Raw genomic sequence first — 14822 nt, 5'->3', positions numbered from 1 at the left:
GCACTATGGGACTTAACTTCTGAGGTCTCCAGTCCCCTAGAACTTAGGACTGCTTAAACCAAACTAACCTAAGGACATCACACACATCCATGCCCGAGGCAGGATTCGAACCTGCGACCGTAGCGGTCACGCGGTTCCAGACTGTAGCCCCTAGAACCGCTCGGCCATCTCGGCCGGCGACACTAATGAGCCAGAACATTATCACCACTGCCCACCGCGTGGCTTAATGCCCCTGGTGGTGTTGGAGGAACGTGACGTATTAAGAAAAAAATGTAAGCAGAAGAGAGACGAATGGGCAGTCATTACAGCGAAGATATGGGCCATAATTGCGGAAATCCACTGATATAAGCGATTTGACCAAGGGCATATTGTTATTGCGCTGCTTCTGGAAACGACAGTCTCTGAAACGGCGCAGCTGGTCGCCTTTTGGTGTACTGCTGTCGTGAGCACCTATGGAAGGTGGCTGAAGGAAGATGAAATAACGAGCAGGCCCTATGGTATTGGACAACCATCTCTCATCACAAAACGTAGAGGTCGGAGGATCCTCCAATGTATGATCCACGGTAGCCAACGATCTGTGGCAGATGTGACGACAGAGTACAATGCTGGTGCAGGCACAAGTGTTTCAGAGCACACTGTTCAGAAGCCATTGGTGAAAGTGGGGTTCCACATCACACGGTTCCTGTGTTGACCCAACGACATCGTCAGTTGTGATTGCGATGGCACAGCTTCACTAAGTTTTCGCCGTGGATCAGCAGAAAGTGGTGTCGCCTGTCGAATGAATCGTATTTCTTGTTAAAACAGGTCGATGGTTGGGTCCCTACACGCCGCCATCCAAGCGAATGGCTCTACAAAACATGCACCGCACCACAGATGCAAGCCGGTGAAGGCAGAATTATGCTATGTAGTACAATAAGTCGGGCTTCCATGGGATCAGTGGTGGTCATCGAAGGCATCATGATAGCAGTGAAATACGTGAACATTATTGCGGAAGACCTGGGCGCTGTCTCCCTCCTACGGCGATGACATCTTCCAGCAGTATAACTGTCCGTGTTGCAAGGTGAGAATCGCGCTACAGTGGTTTGACAGGCATTATAGTGAAATCACGTTGCCCGTAAAGTACCATTCCTTAATTTGCTGCGATTGTAGACCTACTCGTAGACAGCCGGTGCCACATATTTCTAGAATCCTGTCAAGGACCTTTAGAATCCATACCAAGCAGAATCGCAGCTGTATTGTGTTTGCATAGTGGACCAACACGTTTATTAAACAGGTGGTCATGATGTTTTGGCTCATCGTAGTAGGTAGTCTATTCAGTCTGGGAATTGAGGATATTGACGATTTTTGCCTATTATCGACATTGATGCTGGCAAGATATCAGTCCTAGCGATTCTAAAATTTTTTGAAAGAAATTTCCACCATTTCATGTTAATTGTTCCTTTATCTTACACAATTATGATTTCGGCTTTGTAGCCGTTCTCAAGCGCATTTTGAAATGTTTGTATCTGACCTGTCTGTGATAACTCACTATCGGAAAAATATATTGCTGGTCTTATAGACCAGTTGTCATACACTCCTGGAAATTGAAATAAGAACACCGTGAATTCATTGTCCCAGGAAGGGGAAACTTTATTGACACATTCCTGGGGTCAGATACATCACATGATCACACTGACAGAACCACAGGCACATAGACACAGGCAACAGAGCATGCACAATGTCGGCACTAGTACAGTGTATATCCACCTTTCGCAGCAATGCAGGCTGCTATTCTCCCATGGAGACGATCGTAGAGATGCTGGATGTAGTCCTGTGGAACGGCTTGCCATGCCATTTCCACCTGGCGCCTCAGTTGGACCAGCGTTCGTGCTGGACGTGCAGACCGCGTGAGACGACGCTTCATCCAGTCCCAAACATGCTCAATGGGGGACAGATCCGGAGATCTTGCTGGCCAGGGTAGTTGACTTACACCTTCTAGAGCACGTTGGGTGGCACGGGATACATGCGGACGTGCATTGTCCTGTTGGAACAGCAAGTTCTCTTGTCGGTCTAGGAATGATAGAACGATGGGTTCGATGACGGTTTGGATGTACCGTGCACTATTCAGTGTCCCCTCGACGATCACCAGTGGTGTACGGCCAGTGTAGGAGATCGCTCCCCACACCATGATGCCGGGTGTTGGCCCTGTGTGCCTCGGTCGTATGCAGTCCTGATTGTGGCGCTCACCTGCACGGCGCCAAACACGCATACGACCATCATTGGCACCAAGGCAGAGGCGACTCTCATCGCTGAAGACGACACGTCTCCATTCGTCCCTCCATTCACGCCTGTCGCGACACCACTGGAGGCGGGCTGCACGATGTTGGGGCGTGAGCGGAAGACGGCCTAACGGTGTGCGGGACCGTAGCCCAGCTTCATGGGGACGGTTGCGAATGGTCCTCGCCGATACCGCAGGAGCAACAGTGTCCCTAATTTGCTGGGAAGTGGCGGTGCGGTCCCCTACGGCACTGCGTAGGATCCTACGGTCTTGGCGTGCATTCGTGCGTCGCTGCGGTCCGGTCCCAGGTCGACGGGCACGTGCACCTTCCGCCGACCACTGGCGACAACATCGATGTACTGTGGAGACCTCACGCCCCACGTGTTGAGCAATTCGGCGGTACGTCCACCCGGCCTCCCGCATGCCCACTATACGCCCTCGCTCAAAGTCCGTCAACTGCACATACGGTTCACGTCCACGCTGTCGCGGCATGCTACCAGTGTTAAAGACTGCGATGGAGCTCCGTATGCCACGGCAAACTGGCTGACACTGACGGCGGCGGTGCACAAATGCTGCGTAGCTAGCGCCATTCGACGGCCAACACCGCGGTTCCTGGTGTGTCCGCTGTGCCGTGCGTGTGATCATTGCTTGTACAGCCCTCTCGCAGTGTCCGGAGCAAGTATGGTGGGTCTGACACACCGGTGTCTATGTGTTCTTTTTTCCATTTCCAGGAGTGTATTTCAGGATATGAGTACATATCGAAGATACATTATATGGCTGACATTGCGAGATGTATGTTAATGGTTTTTCGTTGTGCACAGTGTCAGCCACATTACGTATCTTTGATATGCACTCGTATCCTGTGATACAACAACTGGCCTATAAGACCAGAAATGTTTTTTCGGAGATGATATGTCAGGGACAGGTCAGGAAGTTTTAACTTTTCAACATGCACTCGAGAATGGCTGCAAAGCCAAAGTTGTGGTTGTGTAAAATAAATGAACAATTAACAGTCAAGTGGTGAAAATTTCCTTAAAAAAGTTTTAATTTCAAGTTTCAAGTCAGATAACAAACGACAAAAGAAATATTTTTTTAGTGATGTGACTACAAAATTAACAATTTCGGATTTTTCCCTTTACTTGTAATGTGATACCTTGCTTGCAAGTTGAATGATTCTAGATCAACAGCATGCACCCTACTAGTTTTGATGAGTGAGTTCTTGAATATCAAAATATGTGACATAAATGGCCATTTATTTTGACTGCATTGACTTAGAAGCTTATACTTTTTATTTGGCAAAGGGACCACAGACCTTAATATGGGACATAAATATGAACTTGATTCGTCTACCCGTCTTGAGGAAAAGGGTTCTTAACAGTCAGACAGACAAACAGACAGACAACAAAGCGTTCCTATAACCGTTCCGTTTTTACAGACTGAGACACAGAACCTTAAAAAATACCGGACAAATGTGAATAGGATTTTCGCTCTGATGGGCCCGTACTAAATTACGATGTCATGCTGAAAAAAAAATGCCTAATGTGAAATTTAAAATTTTCCTGGCGAATTAAACGTTCCAAGAGATTTTGGTATTGCAGCCAGTCGTCATAAGCTTCTCTCCACGATATTTCGATTGGACAACTGCCAGTCAACTTCAGCCTTTGGAGACCGATGAAGATTTTTTTCCCTTTATTGTGATTTCATGTCCCTACCATATATGAGAAGGGAGGGCTGGCAGCAGCACAATCCGCCGCTCTTCAGCCGATTGACATTACAGTGAATAAAAAGATGAAACAATACATATAAAAGGCTATAAAAAGGGGGACAGTAGAACATAATAAGGGGAGACAAAGCGGATTAAAATATACATGTACAAAGAGACGTTCATCGTCGACACAGTTAAAGTCTGCATAAAGATAAAAAATAGTTGACGATGTGCGTAGCATGTAAAAATACACCGAAGTCCCACACACAAGATAAAAGTTGGCCACAGTATTCAAAAAACACTCCAGAACGACAACACTTTAAAACCACTGCACGAGACGGAGCACACACGACGAAGACTAAAAACTGCCAGGAGGCCAGTCCACTTTTTCCTCTTTATTGTGATTTTGTTCCCCCGCCCAATATGGGCAGGGGAGGGCTGGCAGCTGCACAATCCCACGCTCTTCAGCCGAGTGACATTACAATTAAAAAGAGGAAACTATACATAAAAAAGGCGAAAAAAAGGGAGACATAAAAACATAGTAAGTTGAGACAATGGGGGTTAAAATATACACTGACATGTAGACATTCATTATGCAACAGTTAAAAAGGGTCGACATAAAGTCAAAAAACACAGTTGGCGATTCATGGTGCACATAAAATGCACTGAAGTCACATGCACAAGTTAATAGTTGGCCTCAGTATAAAAACACTCCAGGACGAAGACACTTAAAAAACCACAGTAAGAGACAGGGCACACACGACAAAGAATAAAAACTGCCGTGGGGGGTGGGTGGGAAGGCTGCCGAGGGAGAGGAAGCCTGAGAGGAGGGAAAAGGAGGGGAGAGGAAGCTGTAGCGATAGAGGGGGGCTGGAAGGGGCGGGATGAGAAGGAAAAGCGGGTTGGGTCGCACCAAGGGGCAGAAGATGGCCGGGATGCGAGATGGAGAGCAAAGGAAAGTTGGAGGGAGCACAGAAACACAGTAGGGATAGATGGGAAAGGGAGGGGGGTGCAGAAGGGAGGAAAACCGCCCAGGGAAAGGCGAAGGAGTGGAGAGAGAGACCTGAGGAGTAGGAGGGGAAGGTAGGGTTAGAGTTAGTAGGAGGGGTAGAGATCAGACTGAAACATCATCTGGGAGGGGTAGGTGCTGGAAGCTGTGTTGGGAAAGGAGGTGAAGAGTGTGGAGATGGAGAGGGGGTGGGGCAGAACAGTAAAGGCGCGGCAATGGGCTGGAGGTAGAGAGGATAGAAGACACCAGAGGGTGGGGGACGGGGATCGAGTCTGTGGACAATGTACATGGTGCAGATGTGTTCTAGGAAAAGAAGATGATGTGGGAAGGGGATGAAGTCACAATCTGCTTGGGGGATGGGAGGCGGATACAGAAGGCAAGGCAGAGTGTATGGCGTTCAAGGAATTGGAGGACTTTATAGAATCTGGGAGTGGCAGAAATCCAGGCAACGACACCCTATAAAGGATGGGGCAGATCAAGGATTTATAGGTGCGAAGGTTGGTGGAAGGATGCAGTCCCCAGGTCCAGCCAGGCAGGAGTTTCGGTAGGCAGAGTCTATTGTAGGCTTTGTGTTGGATCACAAGGAGATGGGGAGTCCAGGTGAGGTGATGGTCAAGGGTGAGGCCAATATATTTCAGGATAGGAATGAGGTGGATAGGACAACCATAAATGGAGCCAGAGCCAGAAGGAGTGGGTGGTACAACCTATAATGATTGCCTGGGTTTTGGACTGGTTGATGTGAAGGAGCCACTGGTTGCACCAGGTGGTGAACTGGTCAAGGAGGGTTTGAAGGGTATGTTGGGACTGTTGAATGGTAGGATAGAGAGCCAGGAAGGCAGTGTCATCAGCAAATTGGAGGAGGTGAAAAGGTGGGGGAGGTTTGGGCATATCTGCAGTATACAGGAGATAGAGGGGAAAGGATGGAGCCTTGGGGCACGCCGGCGGTGGGATAGAAAGTACTGGAGTTGGTATTGTGGATAGTGACATAGAAGGGGCGACGGGAGAGAAAGGAAGCAACGAGACTGACGAAATTTATGGGAAGACCCTAGGTCTGGAGTTTAAAGAAGTGCCTGGGATCTCATTCACGGTCCTATGAGTTCTGGAGGTCGACGGAAACAAAGATAGCGGAGCGACGGGAGTTAAGCGACGAAGATGTTCTCCACTCCGCCTTATATAGCGCGCTGAGAGTATTGCCACGAATGCGTCACAGTTTCGGTGACAGATGCACCACATCGCCCGGCGGCAGCGCCCTCGCTGTTGGAACTGCAAGGATCAGCTGTCTTCGGCGTTGCCGCTCGCCGCAGTCGTCGAAGTATTCTAGTGTCTTCGTCTGGAGCAAATCTCGGAGATGACGGGATTCTACGCTTTATCCAGCTCGTAAGCGTTGTCACTGTTCATTAGATTTTCCGCGATGCATATGTCAACGGATTCTTTTACAATGGAAACCCAAAAGATGTTGCTGTGGCCACAGTTAATGTTCTGTCACACTCCATTGAATGTCCGTTGGAGATATAATGTTCCGTAATTACAGACTTGCTGGGTTGCAAAAGGGGGGGTGCAATGTTTATGTTTTGCGCAGCGTTCTTCCACTGGCCGTGGTGGTCGCCTACATAGGCCGTCCCACACTGGTATGATCTTTTATAAATTCCCGCCTTCTGCAATAACAAATTATCCTTCACTGTTCCCAGCAGGTCCGAAATCTTAGATGGTGGACGCAAAATGACTTTCACCTGAAAGTTACTAAGAATTCTTGCTATTTTGAACGAAATATTTCCAACGAAGGAAGAAAACTACTTACTTTGCTGGTGCGTTCTCCTCTTTATCGACTTACTGGTTCCTGATTTTAGAAGAGAATGCCCTGTTAACTTGCCGGGTAGAGTATCCATTGTCTCTGAACACTATCTTCAAATGTGAAAGCTCTTTAGGCAAATTATATACATACGATGCTGTATAGGCTCTGTGTACAAGGGGTTTAAGCACGCTCATGGTTTGGGATGGCGGAGGACATGTTCGTCAGTCTTCGACAGCTGACCTGAAGATGACTGACAGGTGTCCAGTCCAAATATACTGGAGTGAAGCTTACGAACAACCGGCTGCAATCCCCTATCTCTTCGAACAATAATGCCTAAGATTTTTTAACACTGATTTGAATGTCCATCAAATTATTAGTTAAAATTTGCCCATGAGGGCAATGAAAAAAAACCCATCTGTAAACGCTACGCTAAAGCTAATTATGATGAAAGCTGGATCCATACTGTACCCTTACAAGCATAACAGTCGTGTACATTACTTGGTCGACTTACCATTTCGCTGACGCAAGTTACAAACCTCTGTCGCTAGAGAGGTCCGAATTGTAGCGTATAGTATGGTAATGTCCTTGCGTGAGAAACAGTGTACTGACATCGAGTTTCTAATTGCAGAGAAGTTCGTCCACTCACTGAACACCCTCTCTTTCAGTATGGCAATGCCAGACCACACACGAGCGCTACATCTGCAACAATCGAACGACTTGGGTTCACTGTCGTCGATCATTCCTCCACACACTCCCGACTTGGCCACATCCAAATTTCATCTGTTTCCAAAACCTGAAGAACATGTTCCAGGACTTCGCTTTGATAGTGATGAAGCAGTGCAAGCAGAGATGGGATTGTAGCTCAGTCAGCGAAATCAAATGTTCTAATGTTCTACAGTAACGGTATCAAGAACCGCGTCTCTCGCTGGCAGAAATGTATTCGTCACCGGGGTGTCTATGTTGAGAAATAAATATCTAGATCTGAAGACTACAAACGCAGATAGTTAATAAAGTTTGTTTTATTTAAAAAGCCTAAAGAGTTCTCACATTACAAATTCGGAGACGTTACATTCCAGCATGCCATCGTAATTATGTACCTGTATATAAAGTAACAATTTCGTGTGCCTCAGTACCCTGGAGCAAGTCTTTCTATGCACCACTTGCATGCCGCTAAGGTATCCCAGTCAACCAACTGGGAAAGGTGGACCTACAGTTTAACGTGGAATCTGAACCATGTGTTGTTTCTGGCGACCCCTCACATCGTTGTAGGTGAAGGCTAGGTTAACACAAAGGCTGAAAAATTCATGGTCCGACCGACAATCGATGCCGCGACCTATCGGTTTCTAGGTATGCGCACAACAATAAATAAATGTATACTTGTATAATGATGAATGAGTTTGCGAGTGTCAGCCGCTGCTCAGAATGATGTCAAATTTGGACAGCTTATTACTGGCGCGGGGAAAGCAACGGATAAAAAAAATTAATGAAACATTTACCAGTAGATGGCGCTGTAAGCGTCTTAACGTAAATGGAATCGGCTGCAAATGACAGGTGAATCGCAATACGACGGCTATGGTTCGAGTTGCACATTAGGCCTATACCATCCGTACTGTTCAATGTGCACGATTGCAGATGTTCGGCCATCGACAGCTGTGGCACTATCAGTTAGGTAAGCCCATCCACCATGGAGACGGATGGGAAAAAAACCGTATTTTAATTGTTCTGAGTCCAAAAAGTGCATGAAAATCTAAATGACATCGGTTCTTGTTTGGGGCCAAAACCCACATAAAAAGCATAGTGACATCGGTTTCTAACTGTCGTGAGACTGGCGCAAGACTTATTCAATATGCTGTCCAACGTTTTCCGCCATATGTTCAAATCGAGAAACAGCATGTTGCACAACAGGTCCGAGTGTCTAGGGGAATCAAATTCAGAATGTGTTGCGCAATGCATGCTTTAATTCAGCTACATGCGTAACTGGAGCACTCAACACATATTTCAGATAACCCCACAGCCAGAAGTCACACGGATTAAAATCAGGTGATCTGGACACCCAGGCTATAGGGAAATAACGGCTGATAATATTAACGTCCCCCCTCCCCCCCCCCCCCCCCCAAGAACCATGGACCTTGCCGTTGGTGGGGAGGCTTGTGTACCTCAGCGATACAGATAGCCGTACCGTAGGTACAACCACAACGGAGGGGTATCTGTTGAGAGGCCAGACAAACATGTGGTTCTTGAAGAGGGGCAGCAGCCTTTTCAGTGGTTGCAGGAGCAACAGTCTGGATGATTGACTGATCTGGCCTTGTAACACTAACCAAAATGGCCTTACTGTGCTGGTACTGCGAACGGCTGAAAGCAATGGGAAACTACGGCCGTAATTTTTCCCGAGGGCATGCAGCTTTACTGTATGATTAAATGATGATGGCGTCCTCTTGGGTAAAATATTCCGGAGGTAAAATAGTCCCCCATTCGGATCTCCGGGCGGGGACTACTCAAGAGGACGTCGTTATCAGGAGAAAGAAAGCTGGCGTTCTACGGATCGGAGCGTGGAATGTCAGATCCCTTAATCGGGCAGGTAGGTTGGAAAATTTAAAAAGGGAAATGGATAGGTTAAAGTTAAATATAGTGGGAATTAGTGAAGTTCGGTGGCAGCAGGAACAGGACTTCTGGTCAGGTGAATACAGGGTTATAAATACTAAATCAAATAGGGGTAATGCAGGAGTCGGTTTAATAATGAATAAAAAAAGTGTGGGGGTAAGCTACTACAAACAGCATAGTGAACGCATTATTGTGGCCAAGATAGACACGAAGCCCATGCCTACTACAGTAGTACAAGTTTATATGCCAACTAGCTCTGCAGATGAAGAAGAAATCGAAGAAATGTATGATGAAATAAAAGAAATTGTTCAGATAGTGAAGGGAGACGAAAATTTTATAGTCATGGGTGATTGGAATTCGGTAGTAGGAAAAGGGAGAGAATGAAACGTAGTAGGTGAATATGGATTGGGGCTAAGAAACGAAAGAGAAAGCCGCCTGATAGAATTTTGCACAGAGCACAACTTAATCATGGCTAACACTTGGTTCAAGAATCATAAAAGAAGGTTGTATCCATGGAAGAAGCCTGGAGATACTGACAGGTTTCAAATAGATTACATAATGGTAAGACAGAGATTTAGGAACCAGGTTTTAAATTGTAAGACATTTCCAGGGGCAGATGTGGACTCTAATCACAATCTATTGATTATGAACTGTAGATTAAAACTGAAGAAACTGCAAAAAGGTGGGAATTTAAGGACATGGGACCTGGATAAACTGAAAGAACCAGAGGTTGTACAGAGTTTCAGGGGGAGCATAAGGGAACAATTGACAGGAATGGGGGAAAGAAATACAGTAGAAGAAGAATGGGTACCTTTGAGAGATGAAGTAGTGAAGGCAGCAGAGGACCTAGTAGGTAAAAAGACGAGGGCTAGTAGAAATCCTTGGGTAACAGAAGAAATATTGAATTTAATTGATGAAAGGAGAAAATATAAAAATGCAGTAAATGAAGCAGGAAAAAAGGAATACGAACGTCTCAAAAACGAGATCGACAGGAAGTGCAAAATGGCTAAGCAGGGATGGCTAGAGGACAAATGTAAGGATGTAGAGGGTTATCTCACTAGGGGTAAGATAGATACTGCCTACAGGAAAATTAAAGAGACCTTTGGAGAACGGAGAAGCACTTGTATGAATATCAAGAGCTCAGATGGAAACCCAGTTCTAAGCAAAGAAGGGAAAGCAGAAAGGTGGAGGTAGTATATTGAGGGCCTATACAAGGGCAATATACTTGAGGACAATATTATGCAAATGGAAGAGGATGTAGATGAAGATGACATGGGAGATACGATACTGCGTGAAGAGTTTGACAGAGCACTGAAAGACCTGAGTCGAAACAAGGCCCCGGGAGTAGACAACGTTCCATTAGAACTACTGACGGCCTTGGGAGAACCAGTCCTGACAAAACTCTACCATCTGGTGAGAAAGATGTATGAGACAGGCGAAATACCCTCAGACTTCAAGAAGAATACAATAATTCCGATCCCAAAGAAAGCAAATGCTGACAGATGTGAAAATTACCGAACAATCAGTTTAATAATTCACGGATGCAAAATACTAACGCGTATTCTCTACAGACAAATGGAAAAACTGGTAGAAGCTGACCTCGGGGAAGATCAGTTTCGATTCCGTAGAAATATTGGAACACGTGAGGCAATACTGACCCTACTTATCTTAGAAGCTACATTAAGAAAAGGCAAACCTAAGTTTCTAGCATTTGTAGACTTAGAGAAAGCTTTTGACAATGTTGACTGGAATATTCTCTTTCAAATTCTGAAGGTGGCAGGGGTAAAATACAGGGAGCGAAAGGCTATTTACAATTTGTACAGAAACCAGATGGCAGTTATAAGAGTCGAGGGGCACGAAAGGGAAGCAGTGGTTGGGAAGGGAGTGAGACAGGGTTGTAGCCTCTCCCCGATGTTATTCAATCTGTATATTGAGCAAGCAGTGAAGGAAACAATAGAAAAATTCGGAATAGGTATTAAAATCCATGGAGAAGAAATAAAAACTTTGAGGTTCGCCGATGACATTGTAATTCTGTCAGAGACAGCAAAGGTCTTGGAAGAGCAGTTGAACGGAATGGACAGTGTCATGAAAGGAGGGTATAAGATGAACATCAACAAAAGCAAAACGAGGATAATTGAATGTAGTCGAATTAAGTCAGGTGATGCTGAGGCAATTAGATTAGGAAATGAGACACTTAAAGTAGTAAAGGAGTTTTGCTATTTGGGGAGCAAAATAACTGATGATGGTCGAAGTAGAGAGGATATCAAATGTAGACTGGCAATGGCAAAGAAAGCGTTTCTAAAGAAGAGAAATTTGTTAACATTGAGTATTAATTTAAGTGTCAGGAAGTCGCTTCTGAAAGTATTTGTATGGAGCATAGCCATGTATGGAAGTGAAACATGGACGATAACTAGTTTGGACAAGAAGAGAATAGAAGCTTTCGAAATGTGGTGCTACAGAAGAATGCTGAAGATTAGATGGGTACATCACATAACTAATGAGGAGGTATTGAATAGGATTGGGGAGAAGAGAAGTTTGTGGCACAACTAAACTAGAAGAAGGGATCGGTTGGTAGGACATTCTGAGGCATCAAGGGATCACCAATTTAGTATTAGAGGGCAGCGTGGACGGTAAAATTCGTAGAGGGAGACCAAGAGATGAATACACTAAACAGATTCAGAAGGATGTAGGTTGCAGTAGGTACTGGGAGATGAAGAAGCTTGCACAGGATAGAGTAGCATGGAGAGCTGCATCAAACCAGGCTCAGGACTGAAGACAACAACAACAACAACAACAACAACAACAACAATTTTAACGTTTACGAAATGCCTCTGCAGCAGCTGCTTCATTGGCTGTGTAATGTGCGGAGGAGCGCCACCAACACGTCCACGCTGCTGAAGGGCTGGAATGACGTCGGTGCGCAGAAGACTATCATAGTGTTTACCAGTGACGGTGCAGGTAAAAGAACCAGCAGAATTCATCTCCTCGAAAAAATAGTGTCTGGCCATCCAGATTTAGGTTTTCAGTGATTTCCCTACATAGCTCCAGGCAAATGCCGAGATGGTTCCTTTGAAAGAGCACGGTCGATTTCCTTCCCTATCCTTGATACGTCCGAGTTTGCATCCTTGATACGTCCGAGTTTGTGCTCCGTCTCTAATGACCCCGATGTCAACGGGACGTTAAACCCAATCTTCCTTTCTTCCATCCTTCGGAAAAATACAGCTATACGATAAACGATGCTTTCAATACCCACCACAAAGTCATCTTTGCAGAGTGAAGGGGTACCGGTTGGTGTGCGTGCCGATTTGCCGGTTTCCATATTCTGGAGATCTGATTATTCACATGCCCAAGGAAAGGGAAATGGACTTCGTCTACCACGTAATGTTCCACAGACATTGATTATCCACTTCCATGAGAGCAAGAAATTCAAGAGCGAATGTTCTCTTGGACACACACACACACACACACACACACACACACACACACACACACATACACATACACCCACGTACATTGTCCAGTCACATTAATGTGATCACCTGACAAAATCCTGAATAATCACGTTCTGCAGCGTGGACCGCTGAGACTCGTACAGGAAGAGTGTCAGTGAGGTGGTTCTGGAAGTTACCGACAGGGATGTGGAGCCATGCCGAATTCAGTGCTGCGGCCAGCTGCGCAAGGTTTCTCGGTCGAGGATCCAGGGCGCGGACGGCCCGATGGAGGTGGTACACAGATTCTCGATTAGGTTGAAATCCGGGGAGTTTGGTGACCAGGGGTCTGCGGTAAACTCATTCTGGTGCTCTTCGTATCACGCACGTACACTGCGAGCTGTTTGACAGGTTGTACTGTCCTGCTGATGAATGCCATCGTGCCGAGGAAAAACAAACTGCTTGTAGGAGTGGACATTGGTCGCCAGGGACCGACGCATACTTGTCTTGATCCACTGCGCCTTCCAAAGTGATGAGATCCCCCTGGGAATGCCAGGAAAACATTGCTCTGACCCTAATGCTCCCACCCCGGACCTAGACATTTCTGAGCATTGCGGCAGGGCCATACTTATTAACGGCCATGTCTCTGATGGAGAATCAAACGTTATTTATCTGAGAAAGCCACCTGTCGCTACTCAGTGGACGCCTGGTTGTGGTAGTGGCGTGCAAGTTCCAGCCTTCGTCGCCGATGAACAACAGTCAGTATGGATGAATGAGCGAGGCACCTGCTGCGGAGCCGCAAGCGCAGCAACGGTAGCTGAACGGTCGTTGAGGAGACAGTGTTGGTAGCCCAGTGATTCATCTGGACGGTCAGTTGCTCAACAGTTACATGTCTATTCGTCTGTACACATATCCGCAGCCGACGTTCACGTCTGTCACCTACGGCCCGTGGTGCATCACAGTTGGCTCGTCTCCGGTTGTGGATAGTGCCATTTTGCTATCCACGGTACACTTTAATCACGGCGGCACGCGAATAGTTCACAGACTTAGTCCGAAAGCCAATGATCATGTCCTTTTGGACGACATATAATTCACTCCGTTACCAGCCGGCTTTTTTGGCCAAGTGGTTCTAGGCGCTTCAGTCCGGAACCACGCTGCTGCTACGGTCGCACGTTCGAATCCTGCCTCAGGCAGGTTTAAGTAGCTCTAAGTCTAGGCCACTGACGACCTCAGATGTTAAGTCCCGTAGTGCTCAGAGTCATTTGAACCATTGAAAGGTGGCTACACTGAGTCACAGCGCCAGAGATTGCGCCAAAGATTATTATTCAGCCGCCTCCACTGGCAGTGCTTGTTGAGAAGTCGTCGTGGAGAGTGCTTGTTGAGAAGTCGTCATGGGCAGTAGGAGTTCTGATGTAGCCGTGACTAGTTGTGAGCATGTTGTGTGCAGTTGTTCTGATGGGCTAGACAGCCGATGCTGTTCGATTGCGGATGTTGTAATGATCAGAGTGTATGTTTCGTCAATATATATGAAGGTAAAGAAAATTTTTTTATTGCAAATGTCCTAACTAACAATGTCTCTTGGTCACAGGTTCAGTCAACAAAGCATCTGGCTTGTGTTCATGTATGAGAGTGTAATTCTGGTTTCTATGTGCAATTATAGTATTTTTGGTTTTTTTTAATTACTTCATTGTAGATGGCGTTTAAAGCATCTTGTCGTATTGAGGAAGAACCGTGCCAGATGTGTACGTTGAATCACACTTCCACACACAAAACAGTTACATTTGTGCTTTGTTGTTTCGTAGCTTTTATAGTTGCTGGGGACTTAATTAATTAATTGTGTTAACGGAAGTTTTCTTTCATTCTTTGTTGTTATTCTATGCAGTCAGATTGCGTGCTAATACCAGTCAGGGCCAACCGGTTACGAGACTTCGTAACCGGACAGACAGCTACTAAAATTAAAATTATTTGCATTATATTTAACTAAGTCCCCATGCACCATTTTCACTCCGTTACCGCATTACGACAACGAC

The 14822-nt window shown here is 46.1% G+C and overlaps 1 protein-coding gene across 3 annotated transcripts in view; it reads right to left on the bottom strand.

Annotated features, from left to right (window-relative positions):
- Positions 1-14822, bottom strand: part of LOC126412420 (uncharacterized) — a 379666-nt gene that overhangs the window by 101531 nt on the left and 263313 nt on the right. The gene's annotated exons all lie outside the window — the stretch shown is intronic.

Source organism: Schistocerca serialis, chromosome 7, assembly GCF_023864345.2.
Source record: "Schistocerca serialis cubense isolate TAMUIC-IGC-003099 chromosome 7, iqSchSeri2.2, whole genome shotgun sequence".
Classification (NCBI taxonomy): Eukaryota; Metazoa; Arthropoda; class Insecta; order Orthoptera; family Acrididae; genus Schistocerca; species Schistocerca serialis.
Note: the sequence above shows the minus strand (reverse complement) of the source record. Positions and strands in the feature narration are given on the sequence as shown.